This window comes from Canis lupus, chromosome 23, assembly GCF_011100685.1.
Source record: "Canis lupus familiaris isolate Mischka breed German Shepherd chromosome 23, alternate assembly UU_Cfam_GSD_1.0, whole genome shotgun sequence".
Classification (NCBI taxonomy): Eukaryota; Metazoa; Chordata; class Mammalia; order Carnivora; family Canidae; genus Canis; species Canis lupus.
This window is the reverse complement of record NC_049244.1, coordinates 48,476,570-48,501,912: the sequence shown is the minus strand read 5'-3', so window position 1 is coordinate 48,501,912 and position 25,343 is coordinate 48,476,570. Positions and strand designations below refer to the sequence as shown.

General features: G+C 35.6%; 1 long non-coding RNA gene across 1 annotated transcript in view; it reads left to right on the top strand.

Moving 5' to 3' along the window:
- LOC111092000 overlaps positions 1-21,126 on the top strand; it is a 94,974-nt gene extending 73,848 nt beyond the window's left edge. Inside the window, exon 3 of the long non-coding RNA XR_005377229.1 lies at positions 20,644-21,126. This is a non-coding gene — a long non-coding RNA (uncharacterized LOC111092000). The remainder of the gene's footprint in view (positions 1-20,643) is intronic.
- The last annotated feature ends 4,217 nt before the right edge of the window (positions 21,127-25,343 follow it).

Sequence of the window (25,343 nt, the reverse complement as noted above, 5' to 3'; positions counted from 1 at the left end):
TTTAAACCTCAAGATACTATTTCATACCCCTCAAATGGTTTGTAATGTTTTATTTATTGCAGTGAGAAAGTAACTTATGCTTGTGGTGAGGATATACAGGTAGTTACTTTGGAAAGTATCTGGGCAATTTCTAATGAAGATAAAAATGTACAAACTAGATGGCCACCCCTGAGTATAAACTAGAGGCCCCTTGGGCAAATGCGCCAGAGATAGGTCTTAGTGTGTACATGGCAGCCTTATATGAATATATGAGCAAATTATTGGAAACAAGCAGATGTCCAACAGCAGGGAATAGGAAATTACATGATGAAATATTTACACTTTTGTGTACTACATAGCAGTGTGAAATGAATGAATTAGATCTATAGAGATCAAATCAAGAGCTCTCCAAAACAATATTGAGTTTGAAAAGTAAGTTGCATAAAGATATATGCCTGTCTGAGTACAGAACAGGGAACAGAATTTTGAAGGACTAAATTTAAGTAAATACATAAAAAATAATATTTACTAGTAGTATCCATTTGATTTTTATTTTATTTTATTTTTTAGTAGTCATTTTATTTTAACAATCCTGAAGTAAATATGGCAAATTTTAACTTTTTAAATGCTGGGTGGTAGATACTCAAATATCTATTAGTGTTATTTTTTTTTGTAATTATGTATATTAGAAATAATTTCCAAAGGAAAATGCAACATACTCTGAAAGGATAATTTAAAATGTTAAAATGTTTTTTCGAGGAAAAATGCAAGTCTCCAGTTGGGTCCTATTTATTTTTACTATTAATAAATTTAAGAAGCTTGTTTATATGGTTAAGATTCCTTGTTATACAGCAAGAGCACATCATTGTGCAGTATTGTGTCTATTACTTAGGCTATTTGATAAAAATAGATATTACAAGGTTCCATCTCATAGCCAGGGAATCACAGTCATCATGGAACAACCTGGAAATCTGTATCATTAACAGGGTCTTTGACCAATTTTGAAATTAAACCAAGTTCAGGAAACCCTATTTGATTAAAAAGGGTTGAGAAGGCAAAAACTAACTAGTTGAAAGACAGTAAGTAGGCAGTAGTACAGGAGAAATGTCTGCCTGAACCTTGAATGGGAAACTAAAACTTTGGAGTCTACATGGTAAACAGACATCCAGTCTGGGCACAATTAGTGTTGTAGCAAACAAGCCTATGTCCCTGCATGGTACCTGAGGAAGTCTTTGAATTAGAGCAAAGTACTGTAAATCGTGCTCCTAATGGTGACCCTGAGTAATTCAGAGGAAATTCTCTTAAAGGAAAGAAAAAGCTAATATATTTCATAAGGAATTCCATAGAATTGTTTTAAAACATTTGTACATAGGGAGCCTGGGTGGCTTAGCGGTTGAGCATCAGTCTTTGGCTTGGGGTGTGATCCTGGAGTCCCGAGATCAAGTCCCAGGATTGAGTCCCGCATCAGGCTCCCTGCATGGAGCCTGCTCCTCCCTCTCTCTGTGTCTCTGCCTCTTTCTCTGTGTCTCTCATGAATAAACAAATAAAATCTTAAAAAAATCAAACATTTGTACATAAAAGTCCTTCTATTGCCCTCAGAGTAGTTGTATTCTGGATGTCTTCGAGAATCCACAAAAGGCCGTAAATGGCTAGAGACAGTTTTTCTGAAAACTCAGACTGTGCTTCCGTGAGGATCTGGCCCCTGAGTTGTGAAATAGACCATGGAGAACATCCACTTTGGGGTAGTGAATGGACTCAGATTTAGCATATAATAATATTAATAAAGTAAAGAACAGATATTTGAGTGATTGCAATGTGCAAAACACTATGATAGGTGTTCTCTTGTTTTTCTATTCAAAGAGCTTGTTCTTTGTTTCTGCCACCTAGAGGGCTCCTGTGATAAATATAGATGTCATACCACTCCCATCTCACACAGCCTCCTTGACAACACACTTGCACAGCTACTCAGAACAATGTAGAAAAATGAAGACATAAATAAATAAAACAAACACCCCCAAATCCAACATCCAAGCTAAATGTCTAAAATATCTCTGTCTTGCCATTATAACACAACTGGCTGGCATGCATCAGCACATGATACTAATTCCTACCTCGCCACTAATTGAGCCCAGCATAATCCAGAGTGGAGACATACACGTTGGGAAAAATTTATGTGCACAGATCTCTGTTCATTCTGAGAACTTGAGACTTTGAATTAGATTTCCATCACAAGGTAACAAGTTGCTTGTTTCCATTGCTCTTCATGTTAGAATTAATATAGAATCCATTAAGTGTGTGTATATCTTTTTTTCACTCCTGCTATGAATTAAAAATAAAAATAATTTTGAATCACAAGCATGTGGAAGTCCTGAAGTACAATTATGTACTTATTAGTTAAGAAAGCAGTGGCTCAGGCCGAGAAAATTGAGGCTGGAAGCATGGTCCAAGTTAATTTAAGGGAAACACTTCCTCTAAGTCTGAATTTTATAGGTTCTTCTTTTCAGCCAGGCCTTTTTAATTTTCTTCCAATGGGTTGCTTTATTATTCTGAATATATTTTTTATCTATATCCCTAAGCTGGCATTGATTTGATGACCATCTTGGATATTCTTCATTCATGCCCAAAAGTGCTTCAATATAGTTGATGTATAGACCAATTTGAGAAGCTTCCTCTTGACCATGTCATGGATCTGGTTTTCAGTCACTCACTCATATAACTAACTCATAGTACTAATGCCCTTTCGACTAGATAAGACATACTCATATCAACAGGGTAAGCCAAATGACAATTTTTTAAAGATGTATTTATTTATTTTTGAGAGAAAGAGAGAGGATGAGCACGAGTGGAGGGAGGGGCAGAAGGAGAAGCAGACTCCCCACTGAGCAGGGAGCCTGACAGGGGGGCTTGATCCCAGGACTCTGGGATCATGACCTGAGGTGAAGGAAGACTCTTAACCGACTGAGACATCTGGGTGCCCATCCAAATGACAAACATTTTATTAATCCTATTCATGGTATCTGAATTCTAAAATCAAGCTTAATTCAGCATCATTAACTAGACCAGGGAATAAAAACATGAGTGTGATTTCTCTTTATTAGACCTACTTTCCTAGAGCTATCTGGTTTACCGGACCATTTCTAGCTGACAGAGAAAAGCAGCCCCTCACCCTCAGGAGTTGGCCTGACACTATCAGCAAGGCCTTGGTGTTGCTATGACTTGGCCCGGTACTCACAGCTAGGTCTTGGCATTCTCTCATTGGAGACAGTTCCAGAGAGCATCAACATCAGGCAGGCCATTCTGTGACGATGCTGGGTGAAAACCAAACAAAACAAAGGACTACTCTGTGATCATGTCTAAACACAGGCAAAGTGTGAATTCTGTCCTAACTACAAAAATGAGCGAACATTCTCTTCTTCTGGCTGATAGGAATGGTTGCTGCTTTTTTATTAATCACAACGTTTAGCCTCACTCTAGTTTGCCTTCTTGGGAGGTAAATTCTTTTAGTGGTGTCCTATTATTGATATCTGATTGTAAAATTGTTTCCACTTTTTGATAAAACCCAATCAGTAGCAAATCTCCACTATCTTGGAATATCCCCCAGGTTACCCAACCAAAGATCAACTCCTATAATAAATTCTCTAAACACTGTTTTTCTGAGATGCCCACAGTTTCTCCTTTGCTGCAACAATACACTCAACTTGTCTCTTCCTGTGGTCTTTGGCTAGAGGACATTGGCACAATTCTTAGTCTCTCCAGTTTAGTGAACCAGAACATTTACTCACTATGCCTTATTTCTTTCTTGCCCTCCTGATTTTATCTACACCTGATTCTAGCACTGCCTTAGCCATAGATCATCTCTTAAATCTTTTAACTGCTTTGATTTCTCTCCAAACTTGACTCCACTTGTATCCAACCTCTACTGACTCTTTTATTATGACCCTAAACTATCAGCTTAATTTCCCTGTTCGTTTTTCTATATATGTCAGACATCTAGAAAAGTTTCAATGTGGGTTAAATAAAGATTATTTCTATGAGTAGTTAAGATAGACTAGGCAACTTCTAACCTCTTTTCCGATTCTTAGCCTGGATATGTCTCTGAGCCTCACTTAATTGTACCCACAAATATACATAATCTCATGGCCAAACTAATGAAAATAAAGGAGGCCAAATTGCATTTACTTTTTTAAGTGGTGAAGAGGGAGAAACTTCTGCTAATTTCATTTGGAGCTCATGTAGCTAGCTATGTGGAAAGAGCATGATTTTATCTAAGTAAAAACTCTCTACTCACCGTGATTAGGTTTCATCCATCCTTTTTGACTGGCTCATACTTACAGATTTTCATTAATTTGCTACTTTTACCTTAAATTTTGGTGTTCTGGAAGGCATTAGTACAAAAGAAAGGGAATATATGTGATGCATGCATATATGATAAAAGTTTTGCTCACAGTAATACATAAGCTGTCATCTGCAGATTGCTAAATTAAGAAAAAATGGTTGTAAAGATACAGGAGATGTGTCTTCTTGTCCCAGCTCTATCACTGAGTTGATTAAATGGCTCTAATTTTTAGTTTTCTCATTTTTCAAATGAGATAATCTGGCAAGATTTCTAAATTGCTCTAATTTTACTTAACAAATATTCTATAAACATAAATTCGGCTGTTCTTAGCCATGTACAACTGTCCAAAAATTGCATAACTAACTGCTAGGAAAATTAGGGTTAGTTAATGGCATATATCCCTTTCAATTTATTTGTATATGACTCAATATTTGGTAAGTGTTCTTTTGGTAATACCTCTCCCCAAGGTTGAGAGCTGCAGATAAATATGCATCCAGCAAACAGTGGACTAGGACATTTTAAGGATTTGCTTAAAGTCCAAATGATAGAATAGTGTTTATAATTAGGTATCTTGTTTCCTAATCTGTTTATTTTTTCCCATCTATATTTAGATACTTTGTTGTCCTTAAAATGTGCATTATAAGTGTGTGTGTGTGTGTGTGTGTGTGTGTGTGGTGGGGGTTCCTTCCCATTATAAATTCCTGTGGAAAATAGAAATATGCTTCTGGGAAATCAACTATAGTGAAAATACAAAATCAGATCCTGAGAAACAATCTAGTCTGCCAATTTTAGTTTACAGGAGGAGAGTGAAGGAATTGCTTAGAGGGCTGGGACAGCTTAGTTGCTTTGCAAAGCTCTTAAGAAAGGTCAGATAGGCCTCTCCAATGATTTAGGATTAAGTGGAGACACAAAGAATCCCCATAGAATTTTTCTCACTTCAATTAGGATATAAATTATAGAAGTTGAGTCACAGCAAAAATCTCGTCATGTTCCATGCCCTTTTCTCTAGGATCCCCTGAAGGTCTGACCAAGACTGAAGAAAATTAAATTAGTTAGTGAAAATTAAAACAGAGCAAAACAACAGAAAACTTGGGGCATCTTGATAAGTATCCTTGTTTTCAATAAGAAATACTACCCAGTTCCTATTGTTTAAATATTTTAAAAGTAAGAATATGAAACGAGACTCCTGGGAAATTAAGCAGATCAGCTGAATGAGATACTGTACATTCTGTAGTTCTCCTGATTTCTCTAAAACTAATTGTTAAATTTTCTATAGCAGCATCTTTTTAGTGATGTATGCAGGAAGTAGAAACAGTAAGAGAGGTGAAAGTAAAGGAGCAGAAAAAGAGAAAATATAACAACCAATTTAAAAATGAAATATGGAACATCAGGATAATAGAATTCTGCTGCATCTCAGTTTGACAACTTAGATGAAAATGGGTCAAGTCTGGGTTGGCTGGGTGGCATAGTCAGTTAAGCATCCTAGTCTTGGTTTTGACTCAGGTTATGATCTCAGAGTCATGAGATCAAGCCCCATGTTGGGCTTCACATGGGCGTAGAGCCTGCTTAATATTCTCTCTCCCTCTTCTTCTCCCTTTGCCCCTCCTACTTGTGTTCTATTTCTCTTTCTCTAAAATAAATAAATAAATCTTAGAGAAAAAAAAAAAAGAAAAAGAAAATGGATCAAGTCCTCAAAAATGCAAACTACCACAACTCATTCAATATAAAATAGATCATTTGGATAATTCTATAGCTAATAGGGAAATTGAGTTCAGAATTTTAAAACTTCTCATAAAAAAATATCCAGGCCCAAGAGGTTTTTGGAGAGAATTGTACTGAATGTTTCATGAATAATTAATATCAGTTCTACTCAATCTCTTCAACAAAACAGAATAAGATGGAGCAGTTTTCAAATCATTTTATGAAGCTAATATTATCCTGATACCAAGACCAGATGAAGACAACACAAAGATAGAAAATTATAGGCTGAATATTCTCATGAATGTAAATGCAAAAATCCTTTACAAAATGTTAGCAAATAAGATACAGCAATATGCAAAAGAGAATTATACACCATGACTGGGTGGAGTTAATTCTAGAGATGCAAGGTTGCTTCAATATTTGAAACTTAATGTAATCTATCATATGAACATGCTAAGGAAGAAAAGAAAGTGCATGATTATATCAATCAATGTAGAAAATGCATATGACAAAATTCAGCATTCATTCAGGGTAAAAACTTGGAAAGATAGGAATAGATAGGAAAGATAGGCTTGACTTGATAAAGAGCATCTATAAAAAAATCCTACAGCTAATTTATTTTTATATTTATGTATTTTTTATTTATATATTTATATTTAATGATAAAAATTCAGTCCTTTCTCCTTAAGATCAGGATCAAAATAATAATGCCCATTCTCACTGCTCTTCTTCAAAAGTACTACAGGTTCTAGCCAGGGTAATTCAGCAATAAAATGGGGAAAAAAATCATGTAGATCAGAAATGAAGAAATAAAAATTATTCCTATTTGCAGATGACATAATTTTGTCTATGTAGAAAATTCTAAGAAATCAACCAAAAAAACCTCTTAGAACTAATAATTAGTTCAATAATGGCATAGACCACATGATCCATAAATAAAAATCAATCACATTTGTGTATATACTAGCAATGATCACATGGAAACTGAAATTGAATATACAATACCATTTACAAAAAAAAATGATAATATTTAGGTATATATCTAACAAAACATGTACAAGACTTATATGATGGAAATACACAATGCTGGTGAAAGAAACCAAAGATTAAAGAAATGGAGAGGCATACCATGTTCACAGATTAGAAGACTCAGTGTAGTAAAAGGTCAATTTTTACTTGATACACAGTATCAGATTGATACAGGTTTAGCACAATTTCTATCAAAATTCAGGAACTTTTTTGTATATATAAAAAAGGTTATTATAAAACTCATATGAAAAAGTGAAGTGACAAGAATAGCTAAAACAATTTTTGAAAAAGATGAATAAAGTAAAAAGGATTAATCTAATGAATATCAATGCATACTATACAGCAACAATAATCAAGCCTGTATGGTGGTAATAGAAGTATAGAAATATAGATCAACAGAACAGTGCAGAGAATCCATAAAACCCACAAAAATATGCTCAGGTAATATTTGACAAAGGTGCAAATACAATTCAATGAAGGAGACAGCTTTTTCAACAGATAGTACTGGAACAATTGGGCATACATAGGCCAAAAAATAAACCTTGATATAAATCATGTACTTTCTCTACAAAAAATAACTCAAAATGGGTCATGGACTTAAATGTAAAATGTAAAACTATAAAACTTTTAAGAAAAGGGGAGAAAAATCTTCAGGGTCAGAGCTCGGCAAAGAGTTCTTAGACTTGACAACAGAAACATGACCCCTTAAAGGAAAAAAAAAAGATAAATTAGACTTCATCAGCACATTTATTTTTCAAATTGCTTTATGAAAGATACTATGAAGGGAATGAAAGGTAAGCTATCTACTTGGAGAACATATTTGCAAACCACATATTTGACAAAGGATTAGTATCTGGAATATATAAAGAACTCTTAAAACTCAACAGTAAAAAAAAAGCAAACAATTTAGTTAGGGCATGAGCAAAAGATACAAAGAGACATTTCATGGAAGAAAATAAACAGATGGCAAAAACCACGTGAAAAGTTGTCCAAGTTCATTAGCAATTAGAGAAATGAGAAGTAAAATCACATACCGATCAGAATGGCTGAAATAAAAAAAGTGACTCACCAAATGCTATTGAGGATACAGAGAAACCAGATCACTTATTACACTGATGATGGGAATGTAAAATGATACATCTACTCTGGAGAGCTCTCCAGCAGTTTCTTACAAATTAAACCTGCAAATGTCATAAAACTCAGCAATCACACTCCTGGGCATTTATCTCAAAGAAATTAAGACTTATGTTTAAAGTCTTATGTACAAAATTCTTTACGTACAAAATCCTGTACGTAAATGTTTATAATAGCTTTATTTGGAATAGTCCAACCTGGATACAACCCAGCTGTCCTTCGGTTAAAGAACTGTGGCCTGGGGCACCTGGATGGCTCGGTCAGTTGGCCATGGGCTCTTGGATTTGATTTAGGTTATAATCAGGGTCATCAGATCCAGCTCCGTGTCAGGCTTCATGCTCAGAGGGGAGTCTGCTGGAGATTCTCTCCCTCCTCCCCCTGCCCCAAATCGTGCACACACTCTCTCTCTCTGAAATAAATTAATTAATTGGAAAAAAAAAACAAACAAACCTGTAACCTATCCATATCATGGAATACTACTCAGAGATATAAAATGAATAAACTATTGCTATATGCAAGAATCTAGATGAACCCCAGAGAATCATGCTAAGGGAAAACAAAAATATCTAAAGGTTACAGAGTGGATGATTCCATTTATATGATTTATATGATTTTTGAAGTAAGAATTAGAAATGGAGAAGAAATTAGTGACTGTCAGGTGTTAAGAATAGCACAGTGAGAGTAGGAAGGAATTGGGCTTGGCTATGGAGAATAATATGAGGAGTCCTTGTGATGGAAATAGAGGAGGAAGGAACAGTATTTTTCTTAACTGCAAAAATGTCAGCTTCTTGTTTATAATCTTTAACAATAATTTGGTAAGATGTTATCTTTGAGAGAAAACTGGATAAAGAATATATGGGATATCTCTGTATTACTTTGTACCCGGCAAGTAAACCTTCCATTTGTCAAAATAAAATGCTTAATTAAAAATGAACAAAACAAATTTAGTAATTTTAGTAAGTTTCTCCTTGTCTTCAACAGAAACAACTAGTTTACATATTTCAAAAGTTAAGAATGTTAAACAACACTCCTAGAAAATCAAGCAAAGCATCATCTGAATCAGATATTGTATGTTCTAAGTTTTTCTGCTTTCCTCTGAAATTGTTTGTCAAATTGTTTATAACAACATCTTTTTAGAGTTGGAGGAGGGAATAGAAACAAGTTTCAGTTCTTTCCAATAGCCTTTAATTAACCTAATTTCAATAATTTTAAAAATCATTTTTCCTCCAAACATCAGACTCCCATATTAAAGAGAGTAAAAATTCCTTTTATTTTATTTTAATTTCAGAATAAACATGCTTTTCATAGTAAACTTAGAAAGTAGTAAAAAGCATAAAGAAGAATTTTTTTAAATACCCATAACCTTGTTTAGTATTTTGTCTTATTTTCTTCCTACCATGAATTTTTTATGTAGTTAAAATCATGCTGTGCATAGAATCTTCTAGCTTTGTTTTTTATTCAGAATTATATAATAAATATTTTAATGTTTGTGTAATATTATCATATGCTTTTCTTACAGTTTACTTAGCCATTTTCCTAATTTAACACAAATGATGTTTAAATTTTTTCACCATTATAAATAATTCAGTTGAAACACTTTTCTACATAAATAACTCGTTAAGGTTATTTCTTTATTTTCTTTCCAGATTTTAGCAGTGAAATTAATGGGTCAAAGTATATGACTGTTTTAAGGTTCTTGGGCTACATTACTGTTCGCCTTAGTCAAATTCCTCTTTACAATACCCAAAAGTTGTTGATAGCATTTATGGAAAGATTTTTTAAAAATATTTTCTCAGGAAACAGGAAAATTATCCGGGATGATCCCATTTCCTATTATTTGATTACCTCAGGATCTGTGTACCCTATTTTTTGTTCAGAATAAGAGATTTAAAAAAAAAGAATAAGAGATTTTTTTTCATTAAAAAGAGAAAAAAATGACCTTTGGAGATTGTACTGGGTGGAGACTATGTGAACAGATATACACCATCCACTTAAACTCTTTTGTAGTGTACTTTTCTGCACTGCAGAGGCTGGGAAACTAAAAAGTATGATTTATTTCCAAGATTCTCTTGCATCTTTGGTTGTGGATTGCTTTAGGGCCGAATTTAGAAGGTGGAAATGCAATGGAAGCCATCTTCCTATTGCTAGCCTGCATGGTCATGGAGATGTTGCATTATTTCTTCAGCAGCCTTCTAGTGCTGTGTCCCTCCCTTCCTGTTTGCTGAAAGGACTTTGTGGCAGCAAGAGCTTCTTGATGATTATCCTGCAGCCACACAGTATGTTTTGAAGTCTATGGTGTTAGCTGTAGCCTCCTGGTTACCAGAGTTGAATGTATGTTCGACCGTAAAGAAAGCCTCAAAATTACAGAGGACTGCAATCATTCAGTCTGTTCTCAGAGTAAAGCAGAATTAAGTTACAAATCAATATCAAAGAGACAACTTGAAATCTTCAATTGCATTAAACTAAGTAACATACTAGTAAATATTCCATGGCTCAAGAAGTTATAATGCATGTTAGTTATTTTATTTCTTAAAAGTACTGTATGTATCCTATACTGAAGTTCATTCTCCAGCAGTCTCTTTTTCTGAAAAATTCATTTTGAATGGGGAGACAGTTTAAGTCAGACATATTGTACCTATTAAAGTAAGGTGTGTAACAAGTTAAACATTGAATTTCTTGCTTACTGAAAAGGAGCTGAATAAAATTTTGACTCCTTGAAGTAGTTTCAGATTGGAAAAAAAAAATATTTTGAATTAAATTATTCTGAGGACATGGAATCAAAATTTATGGAATGTAACTAAAGTGATGCTCAGAGAAAACTTTAAAAGAAATAAAAGTATGAGAGAATAAGAATGACTGAATATTAACTGTCTAAGCTTCCCTCACACATCCCTAGAAAAAGAACAGAGAATCAAACCCAAAGAGAGTCAAAAGAAAGAATGAGGTGCAGAAACCAATAAAACAGAAAACAAATATACCATAAAAACAATCAACAAAGCAAAACCTTCATAAACCTTTAATAAGATTGATCAAAAAAAAGAAAAAGGGAGTGCCTTGGTGGTTTAGTCAGTTAAGCATCCAACTCTTGATTTCAGCTCAGGTCGTGATTTCAGGGTGTTGAGATCGAGCCCTGTATTGGGCTCTGTGCTGGGTAGTGGAGCCTGTTTAAGATTTTCTCTCTCCCCCTCTGTGCTTTTCCTGCCCCCTTGTGCCTGTGCATGCTCTTTCTCTAAAAAAAAAAAAAAAAAAAAAGAAAAGAAAAGAAAAGAAAAAGAGAGAGAAAGAAAGAAAAGGAAAGGAAAAAGAAACCAATAGCAATATCAGAAAAAGGGGGAACAAAACTGAACCCTCTACAGATTTTAAAAGAAAGGAAGAAGAAATTATAGATACTATTACAAGGATAAATTTGACAATTGTATAAAATGAACGAATTTTTTGAAAATCAAATCTTATCAAAACTGCCAAAAAACATTTAAACGTTAATAGTCATATTTACTAAAAAAATTGGAGCTACTATTTAAAAAACAAACCCATAATGAAAATGCCAGGCGCTAGATGTCTTAACTGGTAAATTTGTCCAGATGTTGAAGAAAGAAATACTGGAAGCCTGTCCAAATTCTTCCAGAAAATGCAAACAGAAAAAATATTTCCCAACTCATTTTGTTAGGCTGGACAAATCTTGATACTGAAATCTGACAAAAGATTTTACAAGAAAAAGAATTATAGAACAACCTCTCTCATTAGTATTAGTGCAAAAGTTCTAAATAAAGTACCTGCGTCGGGAGACAGTTCTCCATGAGTCTTTCATGTTCGTGCACACCATATAACAGAAATACTAGGAAGTTTTGTTCTGAATCACCTTCTTGGGAATTCTTGTATAACAAATAGCCTTGGAAGATAGATGTGGTGTCTTTCTTGAGCAAAGGGCATATTTCCTTACAGCTTGGAAAGATAGAAATACTCTGTCTCTCTAAGTTTTATTTAAAAAAGACCCTTGTCCCCCTTGCATTTGAGCCTTTCAGATGGAAGGAATAAAGTAGGCAAATAGAGGATAATTGGAAAAAAGTTGAAATTGTAGCTACTAGAATGGAGCAAAATCAATTTTGGCCAGTGGTGGAAGAACAATGATGGGGCAAGAATATCTTAGGTTCTGGGAAGAAGGGGATAGGAAGGGACAATAGTGGTCTTTTTACTTTTCAAAGATTCCCCTGGTGTTCTTCCCTTAAAGGAAAAATGCCCTCTCCTAAACTTTGCAAACATTCTAAATTTAACTGGCAGCAGGGCCTGCCATCTCCTGCCCTGATAGCTTGATCACCACCAGACTTGATCACAAGTCCATCAAAAACCATACGGGATAGTCAACTTCTGTACCTCTTCTGCGTTGAACTTGTCAAGACATTCAGATGTCTTCCCAATTCCCTCTCCCAGCCATTGCTCAGTCATCTTGCGGGTCAGACACGCCTACCTGATTTGTGGGTGGACAGACAGGCTAGGATGGACCGACTACCTTGGCAGTTTTCAAAAACAAGGACTAGGGATCCCTGGTGGCTCAGGGGTTTAGCGCCACCTGCAGCCCAGGGCCTGATCCTGGAGTCCCGGGATTGAGTCCCATGTCAGGCTCCCTGCATGGATCTTGCTTCTCCCTCTGCCTGTGTCTCCGCCTCTCTCTCTCTCTCTGTGTCTCTCATGAATAAATAAATAAAATCTTAAAACAAAAACAAAAACAAAAAAACACAAAAAATAAAAAACAAGGACTAAGTCGTTCAAAGTGAAGTGGGAATCCTAAGGTCTGTTATCTCACCGTGATAGTGAACAACACTTTATGTCCAGAGGTACAAGATGCACCCCCACCCCCGACACCTATACTTACATGAAAACCAGGCCTTAATTTGTCTCCTTTCCCAAAACATGATGAGTTATGCTCTAGGAATGGTCATAAGATACCTTCAGATGTGGGGAAACACACTCCTAGATCATATATCCCTCATGTGATTGTAGAGACCTCTCCGATAAGGCTAGCCTTAGCTAATTGGGGGAGCCTTCTGGAGGCATACGTGAGTCAAATTTACATGCACCCTTCAGGACAGTGACCCCATGGTGACAATCAAATATTTAAAATATGTGGTATAAAATTTGTCTCTGACCTTATCTAAAATAATTAATGTTACTCCCCCAGCCCCAGAATCTCAACTCTCTAGCCCGGGGCTTTATGGATGATTGAATTGCCCTAAGCGTTCTCTCCTTATAGGCCAAGGCAGAGTCTGCGTAATAGCTAATGCATCCTGCTGTACATGGATTAATGCCTCTGGTCAAGGGAAAGGTTAGGTCGGATATTTTAGGAGAAAGACATCTGGATTTCTAGGATAGATCCTGATGGTTTATGAAATTTGTTCACCTGGCTGGGTCTGGGAGTCTGAGGAATACGACTGAGGTGAATACTTACAGTTGGCCTCATTGTGTTTAAAGTCCTGTTTGTAGTATACTTAATTAAATGCTAAATTAGATAAATTGAGCAGATTTGCTACCAGCCTCTGTCATTCAGATTAATCAGGGTGGTGTACTCATGACCAAATTCATCATTGTATGAACATAGTTGGGCAGGAATTCTCTAAGGACCTCTTGCATTTCTGCACATCTCATGCATGAAGCACCAGCTGCCTTTTTTTGTTTGTTGTTTGACTCTGTTACAAACTGGGTTGTATCCTCCAAATTTCATGTGTTAAAGCACTAACCCCCAATGTGACTACATTTGCAAATGAGGCCTTTAAGGAGATAGTTAAGATGAAAGGAAATTAGAAGAGAGGGACTCTAATCTGATATAACTGGTGTCCTTACAAGAAGAGGAAGAGATGCCAGAGATTTCTCTCTTTTCCTGAATACATATAGTAAGGGTCACATGAGGACACAGCCATCTGCAAGCCAAATAGAGAGGTCTCACCAGACACGAATCCTGCTGGCATCTTGATCTTGGATTTCTAGCCTCCAGAACTAGGAGAAAATAAATTTCTGTTGTTTAAGCCACTCAAACTGTGGTTTTTTTTTTTTGTTATGGCAACCTTGAAGACTAACACAAACAGTGTTTTCTGGAAGACAGCAAACAGACTGTACAGCAAACAGCCTCTAAAGATAGAGATAATATCTCTTCAGAGCAAAGGGCAACTCACTTACTTCCCATTATAAAAGATTTGGGTTCTCTAAATTCAGAGCTCCCCTTTTGTGATGCAACCCACTGCTTGTGTAGGCTTTTACGTATTGTTTGACCTTCTTTGAATTGCCCTGGGAGAACTGGGACTCAGGGCGCTGACATGAAGGATGATACTCTGACTATTGCTATTGCCATGGATGAATAACTGTTTGTTTTCTGTGACCCAGTCATCTCTTATCTTTTACCAGCACCCATGAAACTATGGCAGACTCACATGTTAAGATTAGTAGGTTTAGTAAGGTAAATTCTCAGAGCCTTCACAGTTCCTGGGTAATTAGCAAGTTCAATCCAGCAATATATTAAAGAGGGAATGCATTACAACCAAGTGGGGTATACTACATGAATGTAAGGAATTTACCATTTAGTATTCAACTAATGTACTTCATCATATTAAAGGAGAAAAATTCCATATTAACATTGTGCCAGATACATAAAAACGTTTGAAGAAACTCAACATTGGTTCATCATTAAAACACACACACACACACACACACACAAACATGCATGCCCACAAATCTCTTCATAAACTATAAATAGAAGAAACCTCCTTAATTTGAGAATGAGTGTGAAACCTTAAAGGAAAAATTATACTTAATGGTGTGATGTTGAAAAGTTTTTTTCTAAGATCGTAATAAGAGGAATCTGTCAGCCATCATCAATTTTATTATGTCGCATTGTATGAAGATACTGACAGATGCAATCAAGCAAAAAAAAAAAAAAAAAAAGGAAAGAAAGGAGGAAGGAGACAAGGCACAGGATTGGAATTAATAAAGCTGTCATTATTTGCAGAAGACAAGATAATGGCAGGAAACCTGACAGAGGTCAAAGTACTAGAATTAATAAATGAATCTGGCAAGATTACTGGGAACAAAGTCAATATACAAAAATATTGTATTTCTATATATTAACAATAAACAAACAGGAAATACAAAAATGTTAAATGATGACCCTGGCAATTGCATTAGAATAATCAAATATCTGGGAGCTTCACTGAAGAAAACAAAAAATTTAATGTGCTACTAAAATCTCACCAGAATGCCTAAAATTAATAAGATATATTCTCAAGTGTTGGAAAGGCTATGGGAAAGCCAGAACCCCCAAACACTTCCAGATGGAGTATAAATGTGTACAATTCCTTTGGAAGACTATTGGCAGTGTCTCCCTAAAGCACAGCAATCCCATCCCTAAGTGCAATACATGCAATAGAAATGCACACATATGTTTACAAAGGAAACGCATAAGCATCTCATGGCAGCACTATTTGCAGTTTCCTCAAGGTGGAAATTACCCAGATGCTCCTCCATCGTCAAATAAATAAATTGCAGTACATTCACATAGACTAGGGGTTGACAAACTTTCTATAAAGAATAGGAGAGCAAATATTTCAGCTTTTGTAGGCAGTATAGCCTCTGTCCCAACACCGCAACTCCGCCATTGTAGCATGGAAATGGCATAGATAATACATAAAGGAGAGGGATATGCTATAGTCCAATAAAACTCTATTAATTGGTGCTGAAATTTTCCTTTCATAAAGTGTTCACATATCTTGAAAGAGGGTTTCTCTTTTGATTTTTTTCAGTCATTAAAAAATGTAAAAACATTTCCATCTTCTAAGTCATCCACACATAGGTGGCTCACAGATTTGACATGCACACAGATTTGGCTCATGGGCTGCGTTATGCAATGTCTTGGTGGGTAAAAATGCTATCAAGAAATGGGAATGAAGAAAACAGCAAGGAATGGCAACAATATTGAAGAATCTTATAAATAGTGCATCCTGTATGATTTTACTTACGTAGAGTTCAAAAATCAGTAAAATTAATTTACGATGTTAGAAGTTAGATTACTGGTTACATTTGTCAGAGGTGATTCAAAGTTAGCACGAGGGGGGCTTTGAGGATCCTGGTGATGGATCTTGGCATGGGTGCCAATTATATGGGTGTGATCACTTTGCAATAATTTATTGAGCTGTGCCTTATGATTTGGGTAATATGGTTCATTGTACTTTCATAAAAATTCAAAAATGCTTATAATTTTTAATTTCCCACTGTCATTAGTTTTTTTTTTTGTTTTTTTTTTTGTTTTTTTTTTTTACTCCAGGGAAATGTTTTCCTTTTTTAATGGATAAAAACCCTGACAGCCCTATGATTTTCTAGTCTCTCTTGAGTAATAGATGGTCCTGTGCAAATTATAGCTTTGACTTAGAAATTATGATATATTAATCACACATCCATCTTTGCTCAAACATACACTTTCTCTCTTCTCTGCTCCCAGCTGTAGTCTATAGAGAATCACTACTTGGTTTCAGACTCTAGAATGTCTAGTTTCATTCTTGTATTTACTCCCCCACTTGCCAGTAATTCTTAGCAGCCATTTGGGTTGGTGCACAGAGAGAACGGAAACAGAAAGTTCTGGTTTGACTGGTATTATTGGAGTATGTTTTTTGGCTTTATGGATGTGTCAGAAAAACTGGCCTTTCTATCATATGTGCCTCTCATGGGGTTTTGAAAACTTTCCTACTAAGATTCTCCAACTACAACTCAGCTGATCTTGATATATTCTATTTCTCTGGTGGTTACTTCACCTTTAATCTTTGGATTTCTATTGTTTATGCCCTGTAGACTTTCTCAGCTGGAGTCCTATAGCACACCTAGGTAGTTTTCTTGGGAAGAAGCCAAAATAGCTCCATGTTGTCTCTCTCCCTGGGCTGGCCTACATATGGTCCACAGTCAACGCTGGTGTATACTTTGTTCAAATCCATCCTGGAAGCATAGGCAAACCCAACATAGAACTTCCCCTTCCCTCTGCACTTTGCTTGGCAGTCCATCTGCTCACACTCTTGCTTGGCAAAAGTCAGATGTCAGTCCACTGTCCTTCCCAAATTCTTAAAGAATGGTCAAACTCATGGAGGGTCCTGTTATCACCCCAATCTCCAGACTTGAAGAAAGGAGAGCTCTACCCATCCCTAATCCAGTGGGTACTGACTGTATGTGTGTGTGTATATGGGTGGGGGGAGGGGGGAACAGTGAGAAACTCATACATGGTATCAGTTCTCTCCCAAAAATCTCTTTACAGATCCTCACAACTAACCACTTTTTGACCTTGTTTATATCTCCTTGAGAGTATGAAGAATTTTTAGAGTTATGCAACATGTTCCTAGATATTTCCTTTGAAAATCTACATTTTTGGGTTATCTCATGACTCGTTTGGCACCACATTTGAATTTAACTTGCAATTACATTAAACTTTATATTATAAAAGTAAAGCAAAGCCCAGAGAGGGAAGTCATTCCTATATTTAGAAAGTTCTTGAGATAATTCAGTTCTCAAATTGATTACGAGAAATATACCAAATTAAATTTCTAAGAATATTTGAGAATTCCTGACTCACCTCAAGAAAATTATTATTTTTAACTTCCTAATCTGTGCATAAAAATTAGCATACTATTTTTGCTAAAATTGCATTTATTATTATTATTATTTTTTTGCTAGTGAGCAGTTTTCATGTATCTAAGAACTCTTGGTTGAAAAACAAAATAGCTGGACCCATCTGATTCTGCTGATTTGGTGCTGTAGATAGCCACAGACCTTTACAGTGAATCTGACTAAAAATACTGAATAAAAAAAAAAATTTAAACCCACATTTTTAGATGTATTAAATTCTAAGAGCATCACTGAAATTCTCCTAGTAAATAAGTCCATCCAAATGCACAGTGGGACTTTATTAACTATGTTAGGCTTTTAAAATTCTACTTAGAAAAGCAGACTTTAGATCTAGAATTCTGGGTTAATTCATACCCACAAATCAATTCAGAAAGTAAATAAATTACTTAAACTGAGTGTTTTGGCCTCTCATAAGGATATTTCCTTATCCCAGAGGCTAAGCAAGTAACCTAAAGACTGAGGCCAGGTCATGGGAGGCCAGGGGTAGGTACCAGATTTCCCAGTGTCTCACATGTTTTCTTTTGCTTGTCACCTGTTTGCCATACTTGCGACTCCAACAATAGATTGGGAAACTTCTCCTTCCTCTCAGAACTCTGTAGATATTATTCTACTGTCTTCTGGTGTGAGTGTTGCTGTGAATAAATCTGCTGCCAGCTGGATTCCCTTTTGGACTGCCTCCTCTCCAAAACCTTTGTTGATACTGTGATATTTCTGTCTATACATCTGAATAATTATTTATCCTAGAAGTTCACTAGCTTCACCAAGATATGCTCCAGTGTTGATAATTTCATATCAGTGTTTTCTAGAGATGCTCTTTTCATCTCCAAAGTTAGCCTTTCTTTTATTTTTGGAAAATATGTTCTATTACATCATTATATACATTTTCTGTACTGCTGTCATTTGACCTTCTCATCTTCATATCCATTAAATACTCTTAAGTTCTATTGTTGTTATCCATTACATCATGTTTGTTATCTTTCTTAAATGGGACTTTATCACCGTTATTTTCTTCTGCTAGTGGTGATTACCTTGAACTTTGCATCCACACTTCTAGTTAGGCTGTAACCGTTCCTGTGCCATTTCTTGTTTCTAGTTTATATATTAGTTTTGTAGTAGAATAGTGTTTTGTCCTTATTTGACTGACTTAGCTCTGCATTATTCATCACATTCTGTTGGTGCAATGTCTCACTTTGTTTCATTGATTTCATTTTCTTTTTAAATTTTTTTCTATATAAAAAAAACAAATGTTGTGGAATATTTTCTTCTTTTTTCCATTTTGGATTGTTTCTCTCTATGTAATTGAGTTTCTTTCCTCTATTTTTCTTCACTTGAATTTTTACATAGTTATCATGCTATTTCTCTTTACCTTAGCATATTTAACAGGGTTGACTCTATCCAAACCTTCTGTTTGCTCAAGTATAGAATGGATAACTTTTCTAGACTCCCTTTACTCATCTGGGATCTATTGGTATTCCCCTGAGAGCACCTGGCGTTGTATGTTTCTACAACTTGTCTGTTACATGAGAGATGGGAGAGTAGGATTTAACTACAGATATGGGCAACTGTAGTTAGTAGACTATATATATATATATATATATATATATATATATATATATTATTTATGAGAGACACATGCAGAGAGAGAGGCAGAGACACAGGCAGAGGGAGAAGCAGGCTCCCTACCAGGGCCTGATGTGAGACTCGATCCCGGGACTCTGGGATCATGACCTGTGCCAAAGGCAGATGCTTAACCACTGAGCCACCCAGGCATCCTGCTCTGATATTTTTGATAATTATGTTAAAAATCCTGTATTGACATTTCATCTAATGTTTAAGTGCCTCTCTATTTCTGAAGGAGCATACAATCAGAGAAGCATAAACACTAGGGGATATATTTAGGATTTGGCCTTATGTAGCTGGTTAAGCAGTATTTGAGGCTGTTTTCTTCACATCTGGTGTGACAGTTTAGGGTCTTCAGAGTAAACACCTGGGAAGGGAAGATAAATATAAAGTGAGGGAGATCAACAGCAAACTAGAACTCAAAAGCATGAGTTAAAATTCCTCGGGAACGGACTGGGACCCATCTCAATTCTTGTTGCCTTTAGTGTCTGTGGTGTGGCTATTTTGCAGAAGTCAAGCCATTCCTTACAAAAGTAAACACACACAATGGCCCTGGAGTCAGAGAAACAGAAGGAGAATGGAGAGGCAAATAGAACAATTGTAGGCTCAGCTATACTTCACACCAGTGAGATGAGTCAGCAAATCAGCAACATATTTGACCCACAGAATGGCTGCTGCTTTTCCTCTTCCTTCTCAATCTCCCAAGAATCTGTCTCATGGACCATCCTAACTAGAAACACAAGAAAGCGAATTCTGGGAAATGTAGCTCAGCCTAGCTAAGTGGACAAAATGCAAAGATATCCTTGGATTTTTTATTGTTATCCTCAAAGTCTTACCTTGAGGCCTTTATTTTTGATAGACACAATCAGACCCAAGTTTTATTTTCCTATTTTATGCACTTCTTCCCCAAAGTCAATCAAGAAAGTGACAAAATCTAAGCAATCATGATGTAAATTAAAGTCAGATTTGCATTTTCATGAGCAAATAAAGAGAATAGCTCTGATGATTTATTATACTCTGTATTTTGATTGGATGATCAAATGCACACAAATGCACTCCAATGACAATTATTTTATTCAGGGCTATCTATGAAGTTGGCATTACTGTAACTGTCCTTTCCATATGCAAAGAGAAACCAAAAAAAGAGGGTTTTAGCCAAACTTACCTTCACTGAACTTTTTTTCTTTTCTCAAAAGCTTTGTATAATCCTGAACTGAAGAGTCCTCATCAAAGAGCTTCCCTGAAATTACCTTAGCTACCAAAAGCAGTTTTACTCAATGAAAAGCCTTGAAATGACTCATCTCCATTAGACAGTTATTTCAAAAGCCACAATTAACATCCAACTGTGAAAAACACAATAGTGACTTAAAACAAAATTTAACTGGTGATGTAAAAACAAGAGCAAAAAACTCATAATGGAAAAAAAAAAGAATTGCTGCCAAATGGCCAAAGTTTAAAGAAATCCACGCACCTAATTTAGCCTATGGCTGAAGAACATTGCTACTTCTGTCAAGAACCAAGAACTTGCTTGATGGCAAATCTGCAAATTAAAAATCCAAATACCGAACGTAAGCATCTTGAATCACCCAATGTTTTCTTTGTTGCCAGATTTAGCCATTATGAGTTGTTAGCTGAATATGTATGGAAAATAAAACAATTTAAGAACCTAACTTTAGCCTCAATCTTGGTTCTGTGAGTATGAGGCTTGTATGTATACTGTTTGTGTACTTTTTAACTTTGTGCTATTAAACTCTTCTCTATTAATTTAAAATGGTCTCTATTCTATTCTCTACATTTTGTGGAGAATGCCACAGCCAAGCCACTTCAGAATTGCCCAGTAGAATATATGACGTTTCCCAAGAGAAGGCCTGGACCTGTGTGTGTGTGTGTGTGTATGTGTGTGTGTGTGTGCGTGTGTATGTTTTATATGTAAAATGAGGATAATAATGCCTGTATCTGATTATCCCACACAATTTTCTTTTCTTCTTCAAAGTGTTATTTTTTAAACTGCCCTGTAATCATGAAAAGTGAATCATCATGGCCAAGCTTGGACTGACAGTGATTTTGAACCTTTGTGTAACATACCAACAAAGCTCTTTAAAATTTAAGTAGTTACCTCTTTTCTGAGAAGTGAAGATTTGAATTTACATCTTCAGAGTCTCAATTTAACTATTTACTTAGAATCCTCAGAAATATCTGGAACACATGAAATCACTGATTTCCTACCAGTCAACCCATACATTAAAAGGAAATGAGACTTACTTTGCAGTCAAGTAGGTGAATATAGGACACGTAAGTACTTATCAAATATGATAATTATAGATTATTTTGCCTATTCTTTCCTTTTGCTTGAGGTGATTTGTTACAGTTGTTACCTTTTAGATTGTCATCCTAAAATAGCCCACATTGAGGTATCTCTGTGGATTTGTTCCAGTGACTGTGAAAATCAAGTTCTTCATTTATGTAATGGAATGATGGCTAAATAATTCCTGAGAAAGGCAACTGACATATCTTAAAACATAATTCTCAAAAGGTTAGAAATCATGGCTCTTATAAAGGCACAAAATCAACATATGTCAGAAATTTTATTTAAATCATTAAATGGTATTTAATTCATCAATTGATGAGGAAACCAATAATACATTAAAACTGTCTCAACTGGCTCTCCAGGAAGCAAACAAACAAGCAAAGAAAACCCCTGATTTGTAGTGTCTGGTGTAGAAAACAAAGGCAGAAGAAAAAATATTAAATTTCCTTACTACCTATAGTCCATTGACAATTCCTTGAAACAGGCAAAGTGACATTCCTCTCAACTCAACAGCCTTGATGTTAATACTTTGCTAAGGGCAAAAGGCAATTTTAGCCCAAAGCACAGGACCTGTAAATCTACTTTAATATATAAAAATTCCTTTAGAAATTTCCTTTATCTGTAAACCCTCCAAGATATGTGTTGGCAATCATCCCCCAAGCATATGGCCCACCGATATCCATCTGAAGGGTCTCATGACTAAGGTTTTATTTAGCAGTAATAAATGACCTTTTCCCAACAATAGCTAACTCCCTCAAGGTCCAGGAAGACTTGCTCCCAAAATTCCTTAGAGACTTATGCAATCCCTAACCCCCTCCCAACTTGAAAGTATATAATGGGCCACTCTTCATGACCCTGAGTGCAGCTCTTTCTGACAATGGGTCCTGTCCCTGTGCTTTAATAAAATCACCTTTTTGAACCAAAGATGTCTCAAGAATTCTTTCTTGGCCACTGGCTTTGAACCCTAACGTCTTTTCCTACATCAGTGTGTTTCAGTTTTTGTAGTACAAGTACTCCTGTGATTGCTGATTTTAAACTACGAATGTGCAATCAATGAGCTTTCAAAATTCCCATAAACTTAACAATCGGTTCTCATGAGCCAATCTGAACTGGCTCCAGCATACCAGTGTTAAAGGTAGATGTGTAATTTAATGAAGGAATGTTAAGATAAAGTATGCAGATTATGCAACCGGTTAATGTCTCAAGGAGAGATAAACTTTTAGAGTTATTTTCCACCAGACGGAAATTATTTGCATCTCTGCTGAACAAAACCTATAACTTAACCTCTGCCCTTGTAGAGTTGTAAAATAGCCCAGTCAGTAAAGTCAGCTCAGCATTTCACTAGAACACCTAATAATTTCTTTTGTCTTTTCCAGGTTATGAATAATATTTCCTGATAGAATAGACTGTTAAATCTATAATGAATTAATGTACCTCTGACTCATTTTAGAAGTGTAAGTTCCTTTACTATGCTGTGAGGTACATGAAGATAGGAAATAGTTTTTAGTCCTTGTTTCTATAGCCCTCAGCAAGTATCTGGGGCCCTGTAAGTTTTCAATAAACGTTTGGTAAATTGATGGGTATAATTTTGTATGGGAAAAGTAGATGCTAATTTCTCAAAATGAACAATCTTTTCCTCCTTCCTTTATGAATTCTTGCCAAGAAATAGAACTGAGCCCAGTTATGGGTAATAGATGTTCTCTGGTGTCAAGGGAAGCTTTAAAGGCAATGAAAACAAACATTTTAAAGGCGAAACCCAAACATTTTAAAGGTGAAAAACAAGGACAAGTGGTGAAAATGGGAGACCATAAAATGATGTAACAATTTAAGCAGTTCTTTGAATTTTTACTTTGATTCATCATGAGAAGATGATTAAAATAGAAATTATAATTCTTAATGGGGTGAAGCAGTTGAGGATTAAATTCACAAAAGAAGATGATTTCTTGGCCCAGAGTTAAAACACAATGGACACCAAGCTTATTATACCTAAAACTAAATAATCAAAAAATAAAGCAATAGCTGATAATAACTTGTCTCATTAAGTGATTACCAATAAATCTAATCTAAAAAATAATAGGAGAGTGAAAACATTAGCACAGTAGTTGGTACTGGGTCTACCCGTTATTTACCAAAAATTTATTTAATGCATACTATATGCCAGATACCATTTTAGTGTTAGAGACATAATAGTGAATAAAAAAGATAAGGTTTCTCTTTTTGTAGAATTTACTTGCTAGTGTGAGCATTTATAAAAGTTTCAGAAGATGAGGACAATCCAGAAGATTCTGAGGAGAAGGTGAAAGAGTCCTACTAAGTAGGGGAATCAAGAGGGTGGTGTCTGACAGGCCAGGTCAAGAAGTATTTCAAGGAAGAAGATGTGATCAACCAGCTAAATCTAATGCAATCGCTCTGTTGAAAAAGAAATAACTGAAAATCGAGAAGCTGTAGTTAACAATATGGAGGTCTTCGTTGAATTGACAAGAGGACTTTTGGTGGAGTACTGATTAAGGCCTTATTAGATGGTTTAGGAAAGAATGGGAGAAATGGAGACAGTAAGTTTGGACAACTCTTTTCGGAGTTTTGCTTTGAGCAAAACAGAAAACAAAAAGTTATCAGAGTGTGATGTCAGGACAAAGGAGTTTCTTTGTATTTGTTTTTTATTTTTTTATTTTTTTAATTTTTTATTTATTTATTTTTTTAATTTTTAAATTTTTTTTATTTTTTTAATTTTTATTAATTTATGATAGTCACAGAGAGAGAGAGAGGCAGAAACATAGGCAGAGGGAGAAGCAGGCTCCATGCACCGGGAGCCCGATGTGGGATTCGATCCTGGGTCTCCAGGATCGCGCCCTGGGCCAAAGGCAGGCGCCAAACCGCTGCACCACCCAGGGATCCCCTGTATTTGTTTTTTAATTAAATAAAACAGGGCTATTGCACATTATGATTGTTGAGGAGAATGGCCCTCTGGAGAAGGAAAGGTGTTGATGCAGGAAAGAAAGAAGCAAAGCCCTAGAAAAAGAGGGAGGGAATGGCATGTAGTGCACCACTGGTTATGGATGTATTTACTGAAGCCTGCAGTCTTCAGGCTTTAAAAAATATTATAACTATAGAGTTATTAGTATACATAATGTAACACCATGCAATACATTTATATTTTTTGACAATAGTGAGCCATGTGTTATTGTGAAACCTAAAGTTTGAACTCTTTTAATATTTTTATTGTCAAATAGAATAGAGACAAGTACACAAGATAAAAATGCAGAGCCAAATGATTTATTACCATTTAGGTCGAGAGATAGAACACTGAAGGCAACCAGAAGTAACCACTGTGCCCCTTCCCAACCATATTCCCTCTTCTCCCCCAAAGTCACCACCTTCCTGACTTTAATGGTAACCATTTCCTTGCATTTCTTTATAGTTCAAGCACACAGTACGAATCACTAAACACTGTAATTTAGTTTTCAGCTGCTTTAAAGATTTTTAAATCAATGGAATCATATATATGGTTTTATATATGGTTTCTCTCACTTTGTGTTTTTGGGATTCATCCATGCTGTTTCCATAGATTGTTTATGACCCTTGCTTTCT